The sequence below is a fragment of the Eriocheir sinensis genome, chromosome 9 (assembly GCF_024679095.1).
Source record: "Eriocheir sinensis breed Jianghai 21 chromosome 9, ASM2467909v1, whole genome shotgun sequence".
In the NCBI taxonomy this organism is placed as follows: Eukaryota; Metazoa; Arthropoda; class Malacostraca; order Decapoda; family Varunidae; genus Eriocheir; species Eriocheir sinensis.
This window is the reverse complement of record NC_066517.1, coordinates 11,876,235-11,900,574: the sequence shown is the minus strand read 5'-3', so window position 1 is coordinate 11,900,574 and position 24,340 is coordinate 11,876,235. Positions and strand designations below refer to the sequence as shown.

General features: G+C 44.2%; 1 protein-coding gene across 1 annotated transcript in view; it reads right to left on the bottom strand.

Moving 5' to 3' along the window:
• The window catches only part of LOC126995930 (uncharacterized), a 272,074-nt gene that overhangs the window by 216,186 nt on the left and 31,548 nt on the right, over positions 1 to 24,340 (bottom strand). The window lies entirely within an intron of this gene.

Below are 24,340 nucleotides of genomic sequence, written 5' to 3'. Positions count from 1 at the left end.
ACTTCATGTCGGAGTATGAAATAGATGGTTATCAGATGTTTCAGAAAGATAGAAAGGGAAGAAGGGGACGGGGGGTGGCACTTTATGTTAAAGACACACTTGAATATTTTGCTATCAACTCTGTTCAAACAAATGGCGACTCAGAATCAGTTTGGGTGGACGTCCACAAAGGGAAAGACAAACTAATTCTAGGGGTTCTTTACAGGCCACCCAACCTTAGCAGGCAGGACACTGATATATTACTGCAAGAGGTAGGCAGGGAGAGCAGGAGCAAAAATGTCTGCATAATGGGGGATTTTAACTATATGAATATAGATTAGGAAGGCGTGGTGGGTGATCTAAAATTTGAGGATTTTCTGAAAGTATTACATGATAATTTTCTCAAGCAGGCAGTGACTGAGTCCACCAGAGGAAATAACATTTTAGACTTAGTCCTGACTAACAACGAGAATATGATCAGTGAGCTAGATGTTGGGGGAGAATTAGGTGGCAGTGATCACAAGGAAATTAGGTTTAAATTAGACTGGGCGGTGACCCATGAACTCAACCCTGTGATGGTGCCTGACTTTAGAAGAGTTGATTATGAGGGGCTCAGAAGACACCTTGAGGAGGTAAATTGGGGAACCTTTGGGCTGGATGAGGGCCAGATCTCAAGGCTGGAGCCGGAAACACACGGGAATCATATAGAAATGACCTACAATAATTTAGTTAGAGTAATTGCAGAGGGTCAGAGACAGCATATCCCTTACCAAGCACGTAAGAAGGAAAATAACGACCCCAAATGGATGACCCGCAGACTCAAGCATGAGGTAGGCTTAAAGAGAGGAATTTATAGGAAAATAAAGAACGGAGAAACCCACCTCAGTATGTTGAGCTAGCCAGGTCGGTGAAGAGGAACACCTGCCTAGCAAAAAGAAATTATGAGATTAGGGTAGCCAACGAGGCCAAGAGCAATCCCAAGGGCTTCTTCAAATTGTACAGAACGAAAACAAGGGACAGAATTGGACCGTTGAAAACTAACACAGGTGAGCTCGTTGAGAATGGAGAAGATATGAGCCAAATGATGAATGACTATTTCCTCTCAGTTTTCACGCAGGAAAATCTAACAACCATTCCGGAGAGAGTTCAGATATATGAGGGCGAAGGGAACGACAAGTTGAGGGATGTGATCATCACTAGGCAAGTAGTCCAGGATGAGATTAGTAGGTGGAAGAAAAACAAATCGCCGGGCCCGGACGAAGTATTCCCAAAGGTGCTGAAAAAGTGCAAGGGGGTCCTCAGTGGCCCGCTTACCGATATCTTTAAGATGTCGGTAAATTCTGGGTATGTGCCCAATCAATGGAAAGTAGCTAATGTGACGCCAATTTTCAAAAAGGGACACAAGTCAGCCACCTCAAATTATCGCCAAATTAGCTTAACATCAGTTGTAGGAAAGATGTTGGAGTCAATTATAGCCGGGAGCATTCGGGACCATCTAGAGAAGCATAGTTTAATTCATGATTCACAGCATGGGCTCACAAAGGGTAGGTCTTGCCTTACTAATCTGTTGTCCTTTTACACTAAAGTAATCGAGGCGGTTGACCGAGATGAAAACTACGACATATTGTATCTAGATTTCAGTAAAGCGTTCGACAAAGTTCCCCATCACCGGCTATTACTAAAATTACAGGCTCACGGCATAGATGGGAAAGTTTTGAACTGGATCAGGGCGTGGCTTAGTGGTAGGAAGCAGAGAGTGCAAATCAATGGTAAAAAATTTGAATGGGGCAGTGTTACGAGTGGCGTCACACAAGGGTCGGTGCTGGGTCCTCTGCTCTTTATTATTCACATCAATGACTTGGACACAGGAATTAGTAGTGATGTCAGCAAGTTCGCAGATGATACCAAGATCGGTAGAGTAATCCAATCAGACAGGGACGCTACCGTTCTCCAGGATGAACTTGACGGACTATATGATTGGGCGGGGAAGTGGCAGATGGAATTCAATGTCGGGAAGCGTAGCATTCTGAGTGTAGGTAGTAATAACCCCTCACACAATTACTCCTTAAATGGCACTCCTCTAAGTTGGTCTGGGCGTAAGAGAGACTTAGGAGTCCTAGTGAGCGCTGACCTCCGTCCTAGGGTTCAATGCATTCAGGCTAAAAATCGGGCAAACAGAGTACTTGGTTTCATCTCAAGGAGCGTAAGCAATAGGAGCGCTGAAGTCATCCTCAAACTTTACTTAGCACTAGTTAGACCTCATCTCGATTATGCAGTTCAGTTCTGGTCCCCCTACTATAGAATGGATATCAAGATGTTAGAATCTGTACAGAGGAGGATGACAAAGATGATTCAGGGGGTGAGAAACTTGCCCTATGAAGACAGGCTGAAGCAGTTAAATCTACACTCGCTAGAAAGGCAAAGGTTGCGAGGAGACTTGATCGAAGTCTATAAATGGATGAAAGGATTTAATAAAGGGGATGTCAATAAGATTTTGATAGTAAAAGAGCAGGGTAGAACGCGTAGCAATGGTTTTAAGTTAGACAAATTCAGATTTAACAAAGACATAGGCAAGAATTGGTTCACCAATAGAGTGGTGGACGAATGGAGCAGGCTTGGGGGCCATGTTGTGGGTGCCAATACCATAGATACATTCAAGAAGAGGTTAGATAAAGCCATGGAGGGTGAGGTAAGGTGGGGTTCAGTGTACAGGAGCTGCCTTGTTTAGGCCAACCGGTCTCTTGCAGACTCCTTATGTTCTTATGTTCTTATGTTGTTCCAACTTGAAGGACCTGGCACTTGTCTACGTTAAAGGGCATCTCCCATCTATCCGACCAGGCTGAAATTTTGTGCAAATCCTCTTGGAGGCTTTGCCTGTCTTCGTCAGTGAGAACCGAGTTACCAATCTTTGTTTCGTCTGCAAATTTACTAATGCGATTATTGAGTCCAACATCCACATTGTTGATGTAAATAATAGAGCACTGGGCCAAGAACCGAGCCCTGAGGGACGCCACTAGTGACCGGCGCCCACTCTGAGTTAAATCCGTCAATCACCACTCTTTGTTGTCTGTTGCTCAACCAATTCGCGATCCATTGGTTTACTTGACCGTCAATACCGAGAGAGAGAGAGAGAGAGAGAGAGAGAGAGAGAGAGAGAGAGAGAGAGAGAGAGATTAGCTGCATCGTTAGTGATAGGCGTAAAACTTGAGCAATTAGAGCATCTTCGCTAATTCTTCATCTCCAGCCTCCTCCTCCTCCTCCTCCTCCTCCTCCTCCTCCTCCTTCTTCCACCGTATCATCACTTGCTTCTCTCTTCCTTATTCGTCTCCTCTTACTCATCCGTTCTTCCTCTTACTTATATTACTCATTTTATTTTTATTTTCGTTTTTTCCTCCTTCTACCTTTTCCTTTTCATCTTCCTCCTCTTCCTCCTCCTATTCTTTATTCATTTCCTCCTTCTTCCCCTTCTCCTTATATCTTCCTTTCTTCTTCATTGTCGTCCTCCCCATAAAATGTTTCCTCCTCCACTTTCTCCTTCTTCTAATCCTTCTCTTTCTTCTTCTTCTCCTCCTCGTACTCTTCCTTCTCTTTCTTCTTCTGCTCCTCCTCCTACTCTTCTTTCTTCTCCTCCCTCACTTTCGGACTCTCTCACCTCAGTTGCGTCACGTTCAATTAGCAAATCTCTCTCTCTCTCTCTCTCTCTCTCTCTCTCTCTCTCTCTCTCTCTCTCTCTCACACTCTCACACTCACACTCACGCTCACACTCTCACTCTCACTCTCACTTTCACACTCACACTCACTCTCACTCTCACACTCTCACTCTCACACTCTCACTCTCACACACTCACTTTCACTTTCACTTTCACTCCCTGTTCCCTCCGTACTCACGCACGTTCTAAATTAGCTTCTTTAACCTTCGTCCCTCCCTTTACCCTCCCTCCCTACCTGCCTTCTAACCAGCCAAATTACCTGTCTACCTACCTACTTACCTAACGAGGCTGATTACCTACCCATCTGCCTGTTCCACTTACCATATTATCCTTCCTATCCACCAATCTGCCTGTCTGTCTGTTTCTGTGTCTCTCACATCATATCATTTGCTACTCTCGTCTCTTCTCAAACATCCATTTTTCCTCTTCCTAGTCATTTTCTTTTCATTTGCTTTATTTTTTTTTCCTCTTTCTACATTTCTTTCTCATCGTCTTCCTCTTCATCTTCCTCATATTTCCTTATCTTCTTCCTTATTCTTAATCTCATATTCGTCCATTCTTCCTATTCCTCATCATTTTCTATTTTTTTCTTCTTCTTTCTACCTTTCTTTCTCGTCGTCCTCCTCCTCCCTTTCCTCTTATTTCCATCTTCCTTATCATAAGTCAATTAAGTGGAAACTCGGACACACACACACACACACACACACACACACACACACACACACAGAGGGAGAGGAAAACTTCGTGTATCGTTAAGTGGTAACTCAGTCGTTCTTCGTAATTGGGAATACTCAGACTTTTTATCTCTCTCGTCTCTCGTCTCTCGTCTCTCTCTCTCTCTCTCTCTCTCTCTCTCTCTCTCTCTCTCTCCTTCCCACTCTCTCTCTGACTGGGTGCTTAGTGAGGGAGAGAAAAAAAATACGCTTCATTTTCTTTCCTCTAGTGGCGATGATTCAGTTTTGGGAAAAAGTCTAAGAGGCGAGGGCTATGGGTGGTTTGTGGGGGTGGGGGTGGGGGGGGGGAGAGGAGGAAACATGGACGAGCAGGCAGCAGAAAGCCTGTTGGTTCATTACAAGGCTGCCTGCCTTCAGTGATTTAATCAATCCGTCAGCCACAAGAGTGGCTTGCGGGAAGGATTAAAACACTTTTGTACCTACTCTTCGATACATTCAGTTCACTCCCGATGCAGCAAAGTGTCGATCAATGCGTTTTTTGAAGGAGTTGATTGTCTCTGCGCTAACCACTTCTGCAGGAAGGCTATTCCAGTGGCGAACTCTATTCGAGAGGAGACTGTATTGGTAATGGTGGAGACGAAGAAGACAAAGTGGAGGAAAACAAAGTAAAAGAACCAGAAAAAATAAAAGAAGAAATAGCAAAAGAAGGAGAGGAGGAGGAGGAGGAGAATTAGAAAGAAGAACAAGAAGAAAAACAAGAAGAAAAGGACAAGAACAAGAAAAAAACAGGAAAAGAAAAAACAAAAGAAAATGAAGAAATAAGTACACGTACCAATAATATTCAAGAGAGAAAACAAGACCAAAAGAAAAAAAAAACGGAGACACTGAAGAAAACGAAAAACAAAAAAGCCGAAGAACCTGAAGAAACAAAACCGAGAACGAGACAGTTGAAAGAAAGAAGAAAGAAAGAAAGAAAGCAAAAGAAAAAAAAGAGAGGAACAAAGAACAACAAAGAAGGAGGAAGAAGGACACAGAGGACAGAGAGAAGAGAAGGTCAAGGACAAAAGAGAGAGAAAGAGGAAGGTAAATGAGAAGATAAAGGAAGATTAGGAAGAGACTTAAGAGAGGAACACAATAAAGGAGATGAGGAAAACAAAACAGATGAAGGAAATGAAGCGTCAGAGATGTTTGTACACAGAAGGGAAGAAGGAATCGTTGAAGCAAAGTTGTGTTAAGTGATACAAGGGGAAGGAAGAGGAGAAGAGGAGGAGAAAAGGAGGAGGAGGAGGAGGAGGAGGAGGCAGAGGAGGAAAAGAAGAGGGGAGAATACGGAAAACATATGAAAGGAGAAGGGAGGAGAAGGAAAGGGAGGAAAAGAAGAGGGGAGATAGAGTGAAAAATTATATGGAAGGGGAAGAAAGAGGGGAAAGAGAGAGGGAAAGAGGAGGAAGAGAAAGAGGGAAAAATATAAAAGGAGGAGGGAGGCGAAGGTGGGGGAATAAAAGAAGAGGGGACAGGAAAAAAGAAAAACACGAAAGGGAGAGAGAGGAGGAGGACGAAAAGGACGAGGAGGAGGAGCGGGAAGAGGAGGAGGAGGAGGAAAGAAAAGAAAAAAATATGAAAAGGAGATGGAGGAGAAGAAAATAAAGAGAGCAAAGGAAGAGAGAAAAAATATAAAAGGGAGAGGAAAGAGGAGGACGAAGACGAGGAAGAGGAGGAGGAGGAAGAGGAGGAGGAGGGAAAGAAGAAATATATAAAGAGGAGCGATAAAAAAATGCATGACCGACAAAAACAAGAAATATAGATGAAACTTTTCTGAGAGAGAGAGAGAGAGAGAGAGAGAGAGAGAGAGAGAGAGAGAGAGAGAGAGAGAGAGAGAGAGAGAGAGAGAGAGAGAGAGAGAGAGAGAGAGAGAGAGAGAGAGAGAGAGAGAGAGAGAGAGAGAGAGAGAGAGAGAGAGAGAGAGAGAGAGAGAGAGAGAGAGAGAGAGAGAGAGAGAGAGAGAGAGAGAGAGAGAGAGAGAGAGAGAGAGAGAGAGAGAGAGAGAGACTACCAAAGAGCCGGGCAAACAAGTGGACAAGTAAACAAGCAAAAAGAAAAAAAGGCAAATAAAAAAAAACATGAACTAGGAAGAGAGGGCGAAGAGTAGAGTAGAGGAGGAAGAGGAGGAGGAAGAGACAAAAACAGAGGAAACACAAAAAAAAAAGGAAAATAAACGAGCACATCAAAGGGAACAAAATACCTAAACAATCATTCAATCAAACGACAAAAAGAGAAAGTGAGAGGAATAAAAAATAGAAAATAAAATCAGTAAATAATAAAAAAAAGACAAGAAAGGAAACAAAATAAATAAACAGAGAAACATAAAAAAATAAAAATAAAAGAGGAAGTGGAAGGAAGAGAATAAAAATAGGGAAAAAAAACAACACAAACAAAACAACGAATAAAAGAACACAGCAAAGGGGATAAGACAAACAAAATAAAACAGGCGTAAAAACAAACAAAAATAGGGACAAATAAAAAGCCGCCCCCTTCCTCTCTCGCCCCTACAGCCCCCCCTCCCCCCCCCCCCAAAAAAAAAAAAAACAGCCTTGGATAAAAGCAAAGAGGCTCATCGGCTTTTAATTAGGCGAGGTTTGTTAACGAGTGTGAGGACAAACAGCCTAACGACCTAATAAATGACCCCTCGCCCGCCGAACTGCGCGGGAAGGCCGACTGAGGGACGCCACGCCTCGCCGCGATGGGGGGGAGGGGGAGAGAAGGGGAGAAATTGTGGGAGGGAGGAATGGTTTTGTAAGAGGGGAGGTGTTGGAGAGGAATAATGTGTGGGAGGGGAAGTGGAAGAGAAGGAAGGGAAAAGAAGGGAGAGGGAGAAATGGAGGGTAGGAATAAAGGGGTAGTCGAAGGGGGGGGAGGGGGTACTATAGAATGGATATCAAAATGTTAGAATCGGTGCAGAGGAGGATGACTAAGATGATTCAGGGGTTGTGAAACTTGCAAATCGAGGAAAGACTCAAACAGTTAAACTTGCATTCTCTAGAAAGGCGAAGGGTGCGTGGAGACATGATCGAGGTTTATAAATGGATGAAGGGCTTTAATAAGGGAGACATTCATAAGGTTTTGTTGGTAAGAGAACCGGGTAGGACACGAAGTAACGGGTTTAAACTGGATAAATTCAGGTTCAACAGGGACATAGGCAAAAATTGGTTTACTAACAGGGTGGTGGATGAGTGGAATAGGCTTAGCAGTCATGTGGTGAGTGCCAATACAATTGTCACATTCAAAAATAGACAAGATAAATTCATGGACAGCGATATTAGGTGGGGTTAGATACACGGGAGCTTAGGGTCAAAGGAGCTGCCTCGTACAGGCCTACCGGCCTCTTGCAGACTCCTGCGTTCTTATGTTCTTAAGGGAAGAAATTGTGGGAGGGAGGAATGGTTTTGTAAGAACGGAGGTGTTGGAAAGGAATAATGTGTGGGAGGAGAAGTGAAAGAGAAGAAAGAGGAAAGAAGGGAGAGGGAGAAATGGGGTTGGAGGAAAAAAAAGGGGTAGTCGGAGGAGAGGTATTGAAGGGGAATGGTATATGAGAGAGGAGGCGGAGGGGAAGGAGGGGTTGGTAGGAAGGAGGAAAAGGAAGATCAAGGGTAGGGTACTAATGTAGGTAGAAGGGGGAAAGGAGGGGAAGAAGAGGGAGATAAGAGGGAAGAAGGAGGCAAGGAAGAGGAAGAGAGAAAGAGAACAAGTGTATGTGGGAGGGGTGGAGGGAGGGATGAGGAAAGAAAGGAGGGAACAGAAGTAGGATGGTTTAGTGGGAGAAATGAGAAGGAAAAAATATGGATAGAAATGATAGAATGGCGCAGAGTGAATGGGAGGAGGAGGAGGAGGAGGAGGAGGAGGAGGAGGAGGAGGAGAGGGAGAAAAACTGGGAAGTGGAACAGATAACAGAGAAAGGGAGGTACCAGGAGGGAAGAGGCAAAAAAAAAGAACAAGGATGGAGAGAAAGGGGGAGTAAGAGAGACAGAGAAGGGTGAAGAGTGGATTAAAGAAAGGGGAGGAAGAGGCTCAGGGAGGGGAATGGAGAGGAAGGGAGGAGGAGGAAGGGGATGCGAAGAGGGGACATGTGAGTGGACGAAGGGGATTAGGAGGGGAGGAAGGGGAGTGTGAGTGTGGGTGGATAATTCAAAGGGGAGAAAGGGAGGGAAGAGGAGAGGGAGGAAGGGAGGGGAAGGATGGGGATGAGAGGGGAAGAGGAAGGGGGAATCATGGAGTGTGGGTGGATAAATGAGACGGAAAGTATGGGGAAGGAGGAGGAGGAGGAAGAGGAGGAGGAGGAGGAGGAGGAGGAGGAGGAGGAGGAGGAGGAATGAGGGAATAATAGCTGATGTGGGTGTGAAGAGGATAGAGATGTTGATGATGATGATTAGGAGGAGGAGGAGGAGATGAGGGTCGTGTGAGAGGTGTGGGAGTAGGTCAGTTGAAGAAGGAAGAGAAAGAGGAGGAGAAAGAAGGAGAAGAGGAAGAGGCGAGACATAAGAATAATAGGAAAAGAGGAGATAAGGGGGAGAGTGGGCGTTAATGGGTAAAAGGGGAAGAGGGAGGAAGGAAAAGGAAAGGGGGAGGAGGGGAGGAAAGGGGAAGGTCAAACGGGGAGATCGAAGAGGTGTCTGGGGATTAGTAGGGGAAGGAAGGGAGGGGAATAGGGGAGGATGAGGTAACCCGTATTTGGGGGGGAGGAGGAGGAGGAGGAGATGAAGCGAAGAGGAGGAATGTGATAGTGGTTAAGCGTGGGAGGAGGAGGAGGAGGAGGAGGAGGAGGAGGGAGCGCGGGAGAGGAAGGACTAGAATAATGAAAATTTAAGCAGTAAACGTGAAAGGAAAAGAAATAGAAGGAATAAGAATGGAGAACCAGAGAAGAAAGGAAATGAGAGGAGAGAATGTTGGAGGAAGAAAAGGAGGAGGAGGAGGAGGAGGAGGAGGAGGAGGAGGAGGAGAAGGAGAAAAGAAGAATGACTAGAGGGAAAAGGGAGAGAGGAATTTATAGTCAAACCATTTAAATTGTTTATAGCCTGATTCTCAGGTCCTTTTCGTTTCTGCCACAGTCCCAACACCTATTTTTTCCTCATATGTTACATACAGTTAACATATGAGAGGAAGGGATAGGTGTTGGGAGAGTGTGGCAGAGCAGAGTGGAGGAAAAGACCCGCAGAATCGATCGCCCAAACGGATTATTTGAAATGGTTTGACTACAGGAAAGGAGATGAGGAAAACAGACGAGAGGAATAATCGTGAGAGGAATAGGAAGAGAGGAAGAGGAAGAGGAAGAGAAAGAGGAAGAGAAGGCAGAGTGAGTAGCGAGAAGGACATAAAGAACGAACAGGAAGAGGCAGAGGAGAGAATGAAGCAGAAATGAGAAAGAGGAAGAAGAGGAAGAAGAGGAAGAGGAGGAAGAGGAGAGGAAGAGGAGGTCACCGTCGCTTCTCTTTAAGACACTTGATGGCGACTGGCACTGATTCGTTTGTTGGGAGGAGGAACAATCTGTGGCCGGGAGGAGGAGGAGGAGGAGGAGGAGGAGGAGGAACGATAAGGGGAAAGCAACCATAAAGGAGGAGAAGTAGAATGGAATGAAGGAGGAAGAAGGAAGGACAAGGATAAGGAGAAGAAGGAGGAAGATGAGGAACATGAGGAGGAGGAGGAGGAGGAGGAGGGGGTAGAAGAAGAGGAGGAAGAAGAATATAAATGCAATGGGAAGTCAAGAGGAAGAGGAGGAAGAGGAACGGAAAAAGAGGGTGGAAGCTGGAATTGGAAAGATGGAGGAGGAGGAGGAGGAGGAGGAGGAGGAGGAGAGATAAGATGAGGAGGAAGAGAACGAGGAGGAAAGACAAAGAGAAATAGGAGAAAGACTTAGAGAAGCGAACGAAGTAGCAGGAAGAAGAGGAGGGAAGAGGAGGAGGAGGAGGAGGGGGAGGATTGAAGAGAAGATAAGAAAATAAAAAAAAAGAATTGTAGGAGGAAGGGAGAAAGAAGAAAAGGTGAGAATCAGGAATTAGGAGAGTTTCCGGAAAAAGAAAAGAGGAAATAGAGTAAGATTGACAGCTTTGAGAGGAGGAGGAGGAAGAAGAAGGAGAGGAAGAAGAAGTAGAGGAGGAGGAGGAGGGAAAGGAAGAATACTGCGCAAAAAGGAAGTAAAGTGGAAAGAATAAGGAAAGAAAAGACAAAAGATTAAAGTGAATGAAGAAAAAACAAGAGATAAAAAATAAAAAAGGAAAAAAAAGAAGTAAAAGAAAAAGGGATAAAAAAGGATCGAGGAGAAATATTTAAAGAAAAGAAAGTAGAAAATAAGTAGTAAGAAAGTAAAAGTAGGAGTAAAGTAAAAGAAAAGTAGGAGGAAAAGGAAAATAAAGAAAGGTGAAAATATGGAGAAAGAAAATTTCGAGAAAAGGAGGAAGAAAGGAGAAAGAAGGAAGGATTAGAGGTAAAACGGACTCTAATAGTGTAGGAATTGAACATCGGAAAGAGAGAAAAAGTGAGTGAGTGAGTGAGTGAGTGAGTGTGTGAGTAGAATGGGAATTGAACTTTAGGGGAGAGATAAAAAAGTGAGTGAGTGAGTGAGTGAGTGAGTGAGCGAGTGAGTGAGTGAGTGAGTGAGTGCATGTGTGTAGAATAGGAACTGAACTTTAGAGGGGAAAGAGAAAAGTGAGTGAGTGAGTGAGTGAGTGAGTGAATGAGTGAGTGAGCGAGCGAGTGAGTGAGTGAGTGAGTGAGTGAGTGCATGTGTGTAGAATAGGAACTGAACTTTAGAGGGGAAAGAGAAAAGTGAGTGAGTGAGTGAGTGAGTGAGTGAGTGAGTGAGTGAGTGAGAGAGTGAGAGTGAGTGAGTGCATGTGTGTAGAATAGGAACTGAGCTTAAGAGGGGAAAGAGAAAAGTGAGTGAGTGAGTGAGTGAGTGAATGAGTGAATGAGTGAGTGAGTGAGTGAGAGTAAGTGAGTGAGTGAGTGAGTGAGTGAGTGAGAGTGAGTGAGTGAGTGAGTGACTAGGATAGGAACTGAACTTTAGAGGGGAGAGAAAAAAAAGGGAATGAGTGGGAGTGAATGAGTGAGTGAGTGAGTGAGTGAATGAGAAAGGATACTATGAAGGATTGTCAGAGAGCGTGAATGTGAGTCCTTGACGGGAAATATTGGATCCTTCGGGGTAAATAGGATACTCTTTAGGATGCGTGAGGGGAGAGAGAGACGGTAAGGGGAGAGAGAAAGGGATGGATGGGAGAAGGAGAGAGGGAGGGAACGTGAGGTACATTGAAAGGGGAAATGGTGGGTAGTAAGGAAAGGGGAATAGGGAAATGATTTGGGTAAGAAACGTAGATACTGGTAGCGAGGGGAAAGAGGAAATTGGAGAGGGGAAATGGGTATGAACTGAGGAAAGGGAAATAGGAAAAATGACGTAAATAAATGGGATATGGATGCTGCAACTTGTAAAAGAGGGAAATAAGTACTAAAGAAATGTGTGTATTGATAGCGAAGGGAAAGAGGAAATGGGAGAGGGGAAATGGGAATGAACTGAGGAAAGGGAAATAGGAAAATGACGTGAATAAATGGGAAATGGATGCTGTAACTTGTAAGAGAGGAGAAATGGGTACTAAGGAAACATATATATTGATAGCGAGGGGAAAGAGGAAAAGGGTGAGATCTGTGAAAAGGAAAACTGGGAGAGAGGGGAAACGTGGAGAGGAAATGTGTTCTGGTATAGATGAAACAAAACAAAATAGTGATAGGGGATATACACAATATAAAATAGGACAAAGCAGTATCAAGAAAAAGGGGAAAAGATATGTTGAGGGAAATAGGTTCTTTGACGAGGGGAAAACGACTATTAGAAAGGATATGAGTGCTTTGAAAGGGAAGAACAGATATACGATGACAGGGGAAACGGATAGTGTATGAATAAGGGGAAACTGTACTATAGGAGAAATGACCAAAGTTACATAAGAGAAATGGAACCTAGCTGAGGGGAAACCAGGACTGTAGGAGAGGGGAAACAAATACAATGAGAAAATGATTACAGTGATAGAGAAAACACGAGTACTATACGAGGGGAAAGAACACGTAGCTAATATGAAGGGGGAAGATAACAGATGAGAGGAGAAATGAATCACAAGAGAAGGTGAAAAGGTACAATGAGAAGGGGAAGAAAAAGAGGAAAGAGGAAATAAACAACTACTCAGAAAAGGGAAGAAAAAAACAGAGTAAGACGAAAAGGAAACAAAAGAGGAGTGAGGAGAAAAATAATAAATGAAAGAAAGTAGGGATTAACAAGTAGAGAAAACAAAAACCTGAAAAATAAAAAATAAAAAGGAGAGGAAGAGGAAATAAAAAAGGGAAAGAAAGTACAACCAATAATATAGACGCTGTGAAAAGGTAAAATGAGAGAGGGAAAGAGAGCAATGGGAGAAGGAGTAAATCAGTACACAGAGAAAGTGGAGAGGTACAAATTAAAAGGGGAAAGAGAACGATGAGAACAAATAAAAACCTACTCAGAAAAAAGGGAAACAAATGTACAGCAATAATATATATACTGTTAAAAATGTAAAATGGGAGAGGGGAAGAAAACGATGAGAGAAGGGGAAAGAAGGACCCATAATAGTATAGACACTGGGAAAAAGAAAAAAAAGGAAAGAGGGGGAAAAGAGAAGGATGAGAGAGGAAAATTTAACATCTACTCAGAGAAAAAGGAAAAAAAAAGGAAAGAGGGGGAAAAGAGAAGGATGAGAGAAGAAAAACTATCATCTACTCAGAGAAAAAGGAAAAAAAAGGAAAGAGGGGGAAAAGAGAAGGATGAGAGAAGAAAAACTAACATCTACTCAGAGAAAAAGGAAAAAAAAAGGAAACTGATAATATTGATACTGTCAGAAGAGGGGAAATAAGAGGACGAGTACGATGAGAGAAAGAAAAATAAACACCTACTCAGAGAAAGGGAGAAAAAAAACAGATAACATAGCTACTGTCAGAAGAGAGGGGAAAATACCGTGGCAAGAGGGGACAAACAGCCACTAGGTGAGGGGATTCGAATATTCTCAGAGGGGAGATGAGTACTGTGACATGGCGCACTTTTTTATCTTCTTTTTTTGCATTCATCCTCTCTGCAACACGTTCTGAGGGGAGTGGCGCCTCGTGGGACCTTTGTGAGTTTTCTGGTTGTGCAAATGTGTGTGTTGAAAGCCATATCGACGAGGGGAGAAAGGGGAGGAGGAGGAGGAGGAGGAGGAAGAAGAGGAGGAGAGTAGAGGAAGGAACAGGAGAGAGAGTGAAAAAGCTCTTGGGTAGAAAAAAGGGAAGGGAAATGATGGGTAGTGGGGAAGAGAGGAGTGAAAGTAAAGGGAAGGGGAATGATGGGTAGTGGGGAAGAGAAGAGTGAAAGTAAAGGGAAGGGAAATGATGGGTAGTGGGGAAGAGAAGAGTGAAAGTAAAGGGAAGGGGAATGATGGGTAGTGGGGAAGAGAAGAGTGAAAGTAAAGGGAAGGGGAATGATGGGTAGTGGGGAAGAGAGGAGTGAAAGTAAAGGGAAGGGGAATGATAGGTAGTGGGGAAGAGAAGAGTGAAAGTATAGGGAAGGGAAATGATGGGTAGTGGGGAAGAAGAGGAAAGTAAAGGGAAGGGGAATGATGGGTAGTGGGGAAGAGAGGAGTGAAAGTAAAGGGAAGGGGAATGATGGGTAGTGGGGAAGAGAGGAGTGAAAGTAAAGGGAAGGGGAATGATGGGTAGTGGGGAAGAGAGGAGTGAAAGTAAAGGGAAGGGGAATGATGGGTAGTGGGGAAGAGAAGAGTGAAAGTAAAGGGAAGGGGAATGATGGGTAGTGGGGAAGAGAGGAGTGAAAGTAAAGGGAAAGGGAATGATGGGTAGTGGGGAAGAGAAGAGTGAAAGTAAAGGGAAGGGGAATGATGGGTAGAAGGGAACAGAGGAGTGAAAGTAAAGGGAAGGGGAATGATGGGTAGAAGGGAACAGAGGAGTGAAAGTAAAGGGAAGGGGAATGATGGGTAGTGGGGAAGAGAAGAGTGAAAGTAAAGGGAAGGGAAATGATAGGTAGTGGGGAAGAGAAGAGTGAAAGTATAGGGAAGGGGAATGATGGGTAGTGGGGAAGAGAAGAGTGAAAGTAAAGGGAAGGGAAATGATGCGTAGTGGGGAAGAGAGGAGTGACAGTATAGGGAAGGGGAATGATGGGTAGTGGGGAAGTGAGGAGTGAAAGTACAGGGAAGGGAAATGATGGGTCGGGGGGAAGAGAGGAGGAAAGTAAGGGAAGTGGAATGATGGGTAGTGGGGAAGAGAAGAGTGAAAGTAAAGGGAAGGGAAATGATGGGTAGTGGGGAAGAGAGGAGTGAAAGTAAAGGGAAGGGAAATGATGGGTAGTGGGGAAGAGAGGAGTGAAAGTAAAGGGAAGGGAAATGATGGGTAGTGGGGAAGAGAGGAGTGAAAGTAAAGGGAAGGGAAATGATGGGTAGTGGGGAAGAGAGGAGTGAAAGTAAAGGGAAGGGGAATGATGGGTAGTGGGGAAGAGAGGAGTGAAAGTATAGGGAAGGGGAATGATGGGTAGTGGGGAAGAGAGGAGTGAAAGTAAAGGGAAGGGAAATGATGGGTAGTGGGGAAGAGAGGAGTGAGAGTAAAGGGAAGGGAAATGATGCGTAGTGGGGAAGAGAGGAGTGAAAGTATAGGGAAGGGGAATGATGGGTAGTGGGGAAGAGAAGAGTGTAAGTAAAGGGGATGGGAAGGAAAGGAATTGAGGGGAATATAGGTAGGATGGGGAAGAAAGGGAGGAAGAGAATGATACAGAAGGGAACAGGAGAGGGAATGGGAAAAGTAGCGCTAAAGGGTAAAAAAAGGGAAGGGGAAGGATGGGGAGTAAGAAGAGGGGGAGGAAGTGTAAGTAAAGGGGAGGGAAGGGAATAGGGGAAGGGGAGGAAGGGAAAGAAGGGAGAGTTATGATAGGAGAGCAGGAGAAAAAAAAAGAAAATTACCCGTGTGTGTGTGTGTGTGTGTGTGTGTGTGTGTGTAAAATTGAATTCGCTAAGCTAACACACACACACACACACTAACACACACACACATATACACACACACACCACACACACACAAACACACATACACAAACACAAACACACACACACAGGAAAGCTATCACAGAAACCATCGTGTGAAACAATTTTAATCACCGGCGGTCCAAGAAAGAAAGAAAGAAAGAAAGAGAGAAAGAAAGAAAAGAATAAAAAGAACACCCCCAAAAAACACGAAAGAGGAAATACTACAGGAATAAAAAGAATGATAACAGGGAGGGAGAAAAACAAATAAAAGAGAGGAAAAGGGGATCAACTGGGACTCAAACAAGGAAGGGAAGAGAACCGAGAGGAAGAGGGGAGAGGAGAGGGGAGAGACACTGAGAGAGAGGGGACCAGCTGGAGAGAGACGGTGACCAGGAAGGGAAGAGAGAGAGGGAACCAATCAGTACCTTTGCCCTCTGGTGTTCGCGGTTTGTGATTCGCGGAAACCTTTCACATCAACTAATTTGCTTCCCCTTTTTCATCTCTTTTTATGTGTGGCGGCGGAGAGGCGAAAGAAATGAAGGAGAGGAGATTGAAGGAAGCGTGGCCGGAATAGAGATAGGGGGATAGGACAGGGGCGAGAAAAGAGGGAATATAAAAAAAAGTGGAGAGACAGAGGATGCAGATTGTGATAGAGTGAGAGATATAAAGGAAATAGAGACAGAGGAGGAGGAAGACGAATAGAAGAGAGAGGGAGAGGGAGAGAGAGGGAGGAGAGGAAAGAGCAATCATCTATACCTAATTTGTACACACACACACACACACACACACACATACACACATCGCTCCGGTAGCTCAATCGAGAGCGCCGCGCTGCAAGGCTTCACGGCCAAACAGGCGGCGGTTCGAGCCCCGCTCAGACCGGATTCTATTGACTATAGTCGGTTCCACGAGAGCTGGCGGGGATTCTCCTTCAGGGGTCGACTCGCGGACTTGGCATCACTGCTTGGGTGATGGTCTCTTCGCCGCTCATTGGCTGTTGTTTACTAGATCCAACCTGCGGCAATTTCGTTTGGCATGACTTTATAGCCTACTATCTCTCGCTCTCTGCTGCCTCTTAAAATCAACACTATTGGTATATAAATGTAGTTATTCTTATAATTTATTATTTAATTATATCTATTTATCATTTTATTACCCATAACTGATAGAAACATTTCAGGATTAATAACAGCACCATGACAGAGATGGGTCTTGCCTTGGGCCTGTGTTTACATTATGACTATGTAGTATCACTACACATTATGACTAAGCCAGGACTAAAAATGTACAAAAAAATCTTACAATAAATGAGTTAACGAATGACATCGTGAAGCCTAGCACTTTGTAGTAGTAAAAAGTAGTACAAGTCTAGCCTTAACAGTTGCTTCGGTTGCTGGACATCGTCCGTTTACGTGCAGTTCCGACTTAGATTTATTATGAATGTCGCTTCAGATTTATTTATAATATTTCAAAAGGCACATACTAATCATTAATGATAATATTGCATTAGTTTTTATGGGTGCAGTCAAAAAAGGTTTGGGTTGAAATACAAAGTAGGCCCGCCAGTTCTGGTGGAACCGACTATAGGAGTGGTTACTGTTCCCCCTTGAGCAAGGGGGATGGGGTGTGTGGTGTGTGAGGTCCTGGCAGTACCCAAAGATCGACGATAATGAGCATGCACTTGCTCGTGACGGGAGGGTACCTGCTAGCGAAAGTGAGTTCAACTCGTGATCAAGCCGTGGTGAATTACACACACACACACACACACACACACACATAAAAAAAAAAAACATACATTCAACAACTTATTCAACTAGTAATACTGATTCACAAAAAAAGCACTTGATCATAAATAACACTGCATAGAGAAAGAAAGGAAGAAAAAACTAGTATTCGGTAAAAATAATAATAATAATAATAATAATAATAATAATAATAATAATAATAATAATAATAATAATAATAATAATAATAATAATAATAATAATAATAATAATAGGGTAAACAGAAATGAAAGCAGGGGTACAATCAGCGCTTCTCAATATGACATAACCCATCCAAACACCAGCTAATTGTTAATACCTCCCTTCCACTCAGTCCCACCAGTATCAAGGGACGTCTTACACTCGACAAATACGGGATCCATACAAACAAACAAATGATTAATCCTCAGCAGCATTACCACACCACCACACAGACAGATAGATAGATAGATAGATAGTTTATTGACCACCAAAGCGTAGTCTACATCCACACACACTACGCTGTTCCCACCCTTCCTTATTTCCTCACTCCCTCGGTTCCCTTCTTTCCCTTCCCTTGCTTCCTCAATCCATCATAACCTCGTTCCCTCATTCTCGTCCCCTCCATATAAAGCGTAATAGGGAAATAAACGCCCCACTACAACACATCATACCGCAGCACCTTCACCCACTGTCCTCCTTTATATATTACAATACATACACATATCATACCATCATATATACACACTGGTCCCGGACTTGCTCATATTTTTACGTTTCGGGGCTCACAGACAATCTCTCACACACACGTTTAGTAAGGCTTTCGTTTAGCGGTTGTGTAAGTATTTCCCGGGGTAGTTTTGTGACCTGGTGGTAGTCTAACCTTTCCTCTGTACCGTGAAGCTAAGAACTCACTGCTTGGAACCCAACTGATCTCCTTTGCGACCTTTGAAAACGATTGATGTGAGAGGTGAAACGTCGGTGATTACCAACCCAGTGTCGCCACCACCACCACCAACACCATCACCACCACCACCACCACCATCACCACCACCATCACCACCACCAACACCATCACCACCACCACCACCACCACCACCAACACCACCACCACCACCACCAACACCATCACCACCACCAACACCATCACCACCATCACCACCACCAACACCATCACCACCACCACCAACAACAGCAACAACACCATCACCACCACCAGAACCATCAACAAGAACAAAAACAACACCACAATACCACCACCACAACCACAAACGCAACCAACATCAACCAACACCTAAAAACAAAAACAACACATCACCACCACCACCCTAACCAACATCACCACCAATAACAACAAAAAACAACAACACTGCAACACCACCACTACCCCCACTACCACCATCACCACCACCTCCCCTGCCACCACCACCACAACATGACCACTACCACCATCACACCACCACCACCACCACCACGACGCATTACCCCGGGACGCGTGGGCGGGGCGGGGCATCGCGTGGCTCGTTAGGAAGTCACGTGATGGACACTTAGTGGAGGGTGTGTGGCCTGATTAGCCGTGTGGAGCAGCAAGAGGAGTAGGAGGAGGAGGAGGAAGAGGAGGCGGAGGAGGAGGAGGGGGAGGAGGGGAGGAGAAGGACTGCAGGAGAAGGAGGAGGGGAAGGATTGCAGGAGAAGGAGGAGGGGAAGGATTGCAGGAGGAGGAGGAGGAGAAGCAGAAGGAGAAGGAAGAAGGTTTGCAGGAGGAGGAGGACGACGAGGGGAGGGGAAGGACTGCAGGAGAAGGAGGAGGAGGGGAGGGGAAGGACTGCAGGAGAAGGAGGAGGGGAAGGACTGCAGGAGGAGGAGGAGGAGAAGCAGAAGAAGGAAAAAGGTTTGCAAGAAGAGGAGGAAGAGGAGGAGGAGGAGGAAGAGGAGGAAGATTGCAGATGGAGGAGGGTGATGAAAACAGATGCAATAATAATAACAAAATCAAAATAACAATAACATAAATAACATTAATACTAATACTGATGATAATAATAACCACTACAACTAATAATAATAATAATAATAATAATAATAATAATAATAATAATAATACTGTTACTAATACTACCACAATTATTCCTACGCCAATCACCACCACCAGCAGCTACACACAAACGCTTTCAATTAACTCATTTCCACACGCCACCAACCAGCCAGCCCCCATCACTCACACTCGCACACACACACACACACACACACACACAAACACACACACACACACACACAGGCCGCGACAAAGCCCCCTCATAAAACCTGACTCGACTAACTAATTTCTCTGCGATTAATGAACGAAATAAGACTAATAGAACAACAGAGACGAAATGAGAGGAGGAGGAAGCGAAGAGAGGAGAGGAGGGGAAGAGAATGAGGGACTAAGGACATGATGAATGAGGAAGCAAGGGAAAGAAGAATGGGAAACGAGGGAGTGAGGAAATAAGTAAAGGGTGTGAATAGGGTAATGAAGAGAGGAAGGGTGGAGGGGAAGAAGACGGGGTATGGAATAGAAGGAAGAAAAGGAAATGAAGGATGGAGAAAGGGAGAGAAAGAAGTATGGGAATGAAGAAGGGAAGAGAGGAAGGAAGGGAAAGGGGAGAGAAAAGAGAGAGGGGAGCAGGGACATTAGTGAATAAGGAAGGGAAAGAAAAAGAAGAAAAAGAGATCATTGAGGGAAAAAATAATGGGAAAATGGAGAAGGGAAATAAGGAAAACAACAGGAAAAAGAATAGAGAAAATGAGGAAAAGAGGAAGGAAGGAAGGAAGGAAGAAATTATGTTAAGAAACGGAGAGAAGATAGTAAAAAGGAGGTGAAATAAAAGCAAATTAAAAAAAAATACATTGAGAGAAGAGAAAGAAAGGAAAATTATGAAATGTGACAAAGCCGAAGAAAGAGAGAATGAAGGATAGTGTAGGAAGGAAAGCAAGGACGGATAGGGAAGGAGGGAGGGAGGGAATAAAGAAATAAGGGAAATGAGGGAGTGAGAGAATGAGGGGGAGGGAAGAGGAAAAAACCCGCTCATAAAACTCAATAGCAAACAAAGTCCCTGCGGCAAGAGTCTATAAGCGTGAAATTTGCCCATAACAAGCACGGCGCAGGAGGAGGAGGAGGAGGAGGGACATGAAGCAGAAGAGAAAGGAGGGGAGGAGGAACAAGAAACAGCAGATAAAGAGGAAGACGAGGAGGAGGAGGAGGAGGAGGAGGGACATGAAGCAGAAGAGAAAGAAGGGGAGGAGGGACAAGAAACAGAAGAGAAAGAGAAAGACGAGGAGGAGGAGGAGGAGGAGGAGGAGGAGGGACATGAAGCAGAAGAGGAAGAGGAGGAGTAATATGGGAAGGATTGAATGCAAGAGTAGAAAGAAGGAAAACAGGAAGCGAAGAAGAAAAGAGGAGGAGGACTAAGAGGAAATAACAGGACTAAGAGGAGGAGGAGGAGGAAGGGGGGGAGGGGGGAAATAACAGGAAGAGAATGATGATGAGGTCCAGGAGGAAAAACAGGAACAAGAGTATGAGGAGGAAGAGGACGAGGGAGGAGAAAGAACAGGAAGATAAGCATGACGAAAAGCAGAAGGAAAAAACAGCAAGAAAGAAGAGTAAGAAAAGAAGGAGAGAAAAGAAAGAAAGAAGGAGGAAGAAGAAAAAGGAAACAGGAAGAGAAGGATGATGGGGACAAAGAACAGGAAGAGAATGAAAAATAAAAGCAATAGGAAAACCTGGAGTACAAGAAGGAAGAGACAAAACAAGGAGAGAGGAAAAAGAAATCAAACCAGGAAGGAAGGAGGAAAAAACAGAAGCAGGGAGAGGAAGAGAAGGAGAAGAAAAAACAGGAAGACAATAAAAAACAAAGGCAAGAGAAAAACAAAGAAAGGAGGAAGAAGTTAAACCAAGAAGCAAAAAAAAAAACAGAAGCAGGAAGATGAGAAAAAGTAAGATGAGAAAGAGGAGGAGGAGGAAGCGGAGGAGGAAACTAACCTACTTGCAGAATACGTACGGCGGGCTACTTAAAACTGCTCCTCCCTGCTTATTACTCACACTTATCTCATAATGACGCTCATAAGCAGGAGGTTTACGAGGCGGGCTAAATAAATTCCCGCCTGATAACCCCGAAGAGGCTCCCAATGTCCAGACCTTCCCGAAGACACTGATTGGGCGAGGGGGGGAAGAGATTACTTCGACTCTTGCTCTTCTGCGCTTCCTATCTCCCCTCTCCCTCTCCCTTTCCTCTATCTCCTTCTACAGCTTTCCCTTCTTCATCTTATCGTTCTTTCTTTTGGTCTTTTTGCTCTCCCTATCTTCTCTCCTTGTCCCTCTTTCCTTCTTCTATATTTTCAGCTCTTTCTTCCATTCTTAATCTTACGTTCAACTCTTGCTTTTCAAGTCTTCCTATCTCCTCGCCCTCTTCCTCTTTGTCTCTCTTCACCTCTCTCTCTCTTCATCTCTATTATTATTTTTCTGTTTCTTGGGGTTTCTTTGTCTATCTGTCTCTGTTTATCTGTTTGTTTCCCTGTCTTTTTCTTCCTCTATTTTCTCTCTATCTATATTACTTTCTCTTTCTTGCGGTTCTTTCTCCTCCTTGATTCTCTGTTTATCTGCCTTTGTTTCTATTTCCCTCAGTGTGTCTGTCTCTCTTTCTCTCCACACTTCTCCCCTTCCTCTCCATCTCTGTTCCTTTCTGATTCTTACGTTTTTTTTCTGTTTATCTTCATTTGTCTGTTTCTGCCTCTGTCTTTTTCTCCTTTTCTTTCTTTTAAACCTTTCTTATTTTTCTTCCTTCTTCTCTCTCATCTCCATTTCATCAGCTTTCTCCTACTTCCCTTTTCCATGCCATTTCCACCCAGTCTTCGTTACCTCCTCTCACTCACTTTACTCCCTCTCCCTTTCCTCCTCTTCCTCCTCCTCCTCCTCCTCCTCCTCCTCCTCGGCCATTTTCCCCACTATCCCATCTCTTTATGCTTCTCTTCTCCTTGTCTCTCTCCTTTTCTTCTGCTTCCTTCTTCTCACTCCCTCCTCTTCCTCTTCCTCCTCCTCCTCCCCTCCCCTTTTCCTTCTCCCCACTATCCATCTTCTCTTCTCCTTGTCTCTCTCCTTTTCTTCTGCTTCCTTCTTCTCACTCCCTTCCCTTCCCTCCCTTCCCTCCACACTAGACGGAGGTAATAGAGATGTGGTCTTATTAAGCGTAAATGAAGTTATTCGGTTGAAAATAGACTCGCCTCCTTGTGTGTGTGTGCGTGTGTGTGTATGTGTGTGTGTGTGTGTGTGTGTGTGTGTGTGTGTGTGTGTGTGTGTGTGTGTGTGCTCGGAATCTATAATTAGGACTGTGGTGGCCCTGCATACATGATCGTAAACTCTGATAAACTCACATACTTAAAAGCCGTGATTTCGGGAGAGTGTCGCCCCCTCGCCCTCCCTCCCGTCCTGCCCCCGTCTCCTCCCCCGAAGCCCCGAAATAATAATAACAATAACAATGCGGCGGAATTAAATCAGGAACGCGGGGAAAATAGTTAAAAAGTGGAAAAAAAGGAAAAAAAGGAAAAAATCAGAAGCGTAAGGAAAAGGTGAAAGGCATAAGGAAAAGATGAAAAAGTATGGAAAAAGGGAAAAATCAGAAGCGTAAAGAAAAGGTGTAAAGCATAAGGAAAAAATGAAAAAGTATGGAAAAAGGGAAAAATCAGAAGCGTCAGGAAAAGGTGAAAAGCATAAGGAAAAGATGAAAAGAGTATGGAAAAAGGGAAAAATCAGGATGGTAAGAAAAAGGGATGAAAAAGTGTAATAAGGGAAAATATCAGGAAGTAAGGGAAATGATAAAAAGACTCGGGAAAATAAGGGAAAAAGCAGGAACAAAAGAGAAAAGATGAAAAAAGGGGAAAGAGGGAAAACATGAGGAACGTAAGAAAAGGTTAAAGAAGTAGAGCAAAAACGAAAAAAAAAATCAGGAACGTAAGGAGAAAAAAATATAAAGTGCAAAAGAAACGGAAAAGATCACACGAAAAAATATTAGGAAAATGAAAAAAAAAATCTCAAAATAAATAACTGCAAATGGCACAGAAGTAAAATAATGACGATGAAGTAACTTAAAAACCTCAATAAATCCGGCAGCAGCGCGCCCTGATGAATGCCTCTGAGAAAAGCAGATTTTGAGAGGAAAAAAAAGATGAAATGAAAGTCTCAAAAACAAAACAAAAAAAACGTAAGATGACTTTTATGAGAGCACCGCGTCGCTGCTCGAGAGAGAGAGAGAGAGAGAGAGAGAAACGAAAATTCTGAACCACATCATTGACTTCGACGGAAAGACAATCTCGACAGTAGATAGTCCAATGTTCGTTCTCTCTCTCTCTCTCTCTCTCTCTCTCTCTCTCTCTCTCTCTCTCTCTCTCTCTCTCTCTCTCAATCTCACTCACTCTCACTCTCACTCACTCCACTCTCACTCGCACTCACTCCACTCTCACTCACTCCACTCTCACTCTCACTCACTCCACTCTCACTCTCACTCTCACTCTTTCTCTCTCTTTCTCTCTCACTCTTACTCACACCACTCACACTCACTCCACTCTCACTCACACCACTCTCACTCACTCCACTCCCACTCACTCTCACTCTCACTCTCACCCTCTCTTAGTTGGGTGTAGTGGAGGGATGTCAAGCGTGACCTGAAATGTTATGGCCTAAAGCAAGGAGGAGGAGGAGGAGGAGGAGGAGGAGGAGGAGGAGGCAAGAGGTCTTTTATTGATGACTCTTAGGCGGACTCCATTTTCTATTTATTTTCATTTGTTTAAGGGGGGGACTCGTGTATGTGTGCATGTGTGTGTGTGTGTGTGTGTGTGTGTGTGTGTGTGTGTGTGTGTGTGTGTGTGTGTAAATGGTTTCGCCTCGTGTGAATATAGAGCGAGCGTGGGCTGGTCACACAACGCGCACACACACACACACACACACACAGTAGAGGTTTCACGTGTTACACTCGGCAAATAAGGGTTAGGAGGGGAAAGGAGGGGAAAGGGAGGGTGAGGGGAAAGGGTGAAGGGAAGGGTTAGAAGCGACACAGATGAGGGAATGAGAGGGGAGAGAGAGGGGAGAGAGAGGGAAGTGAGAGGAATACGAGGGGAAAATAGAGAGTGGTGAGAGGAAA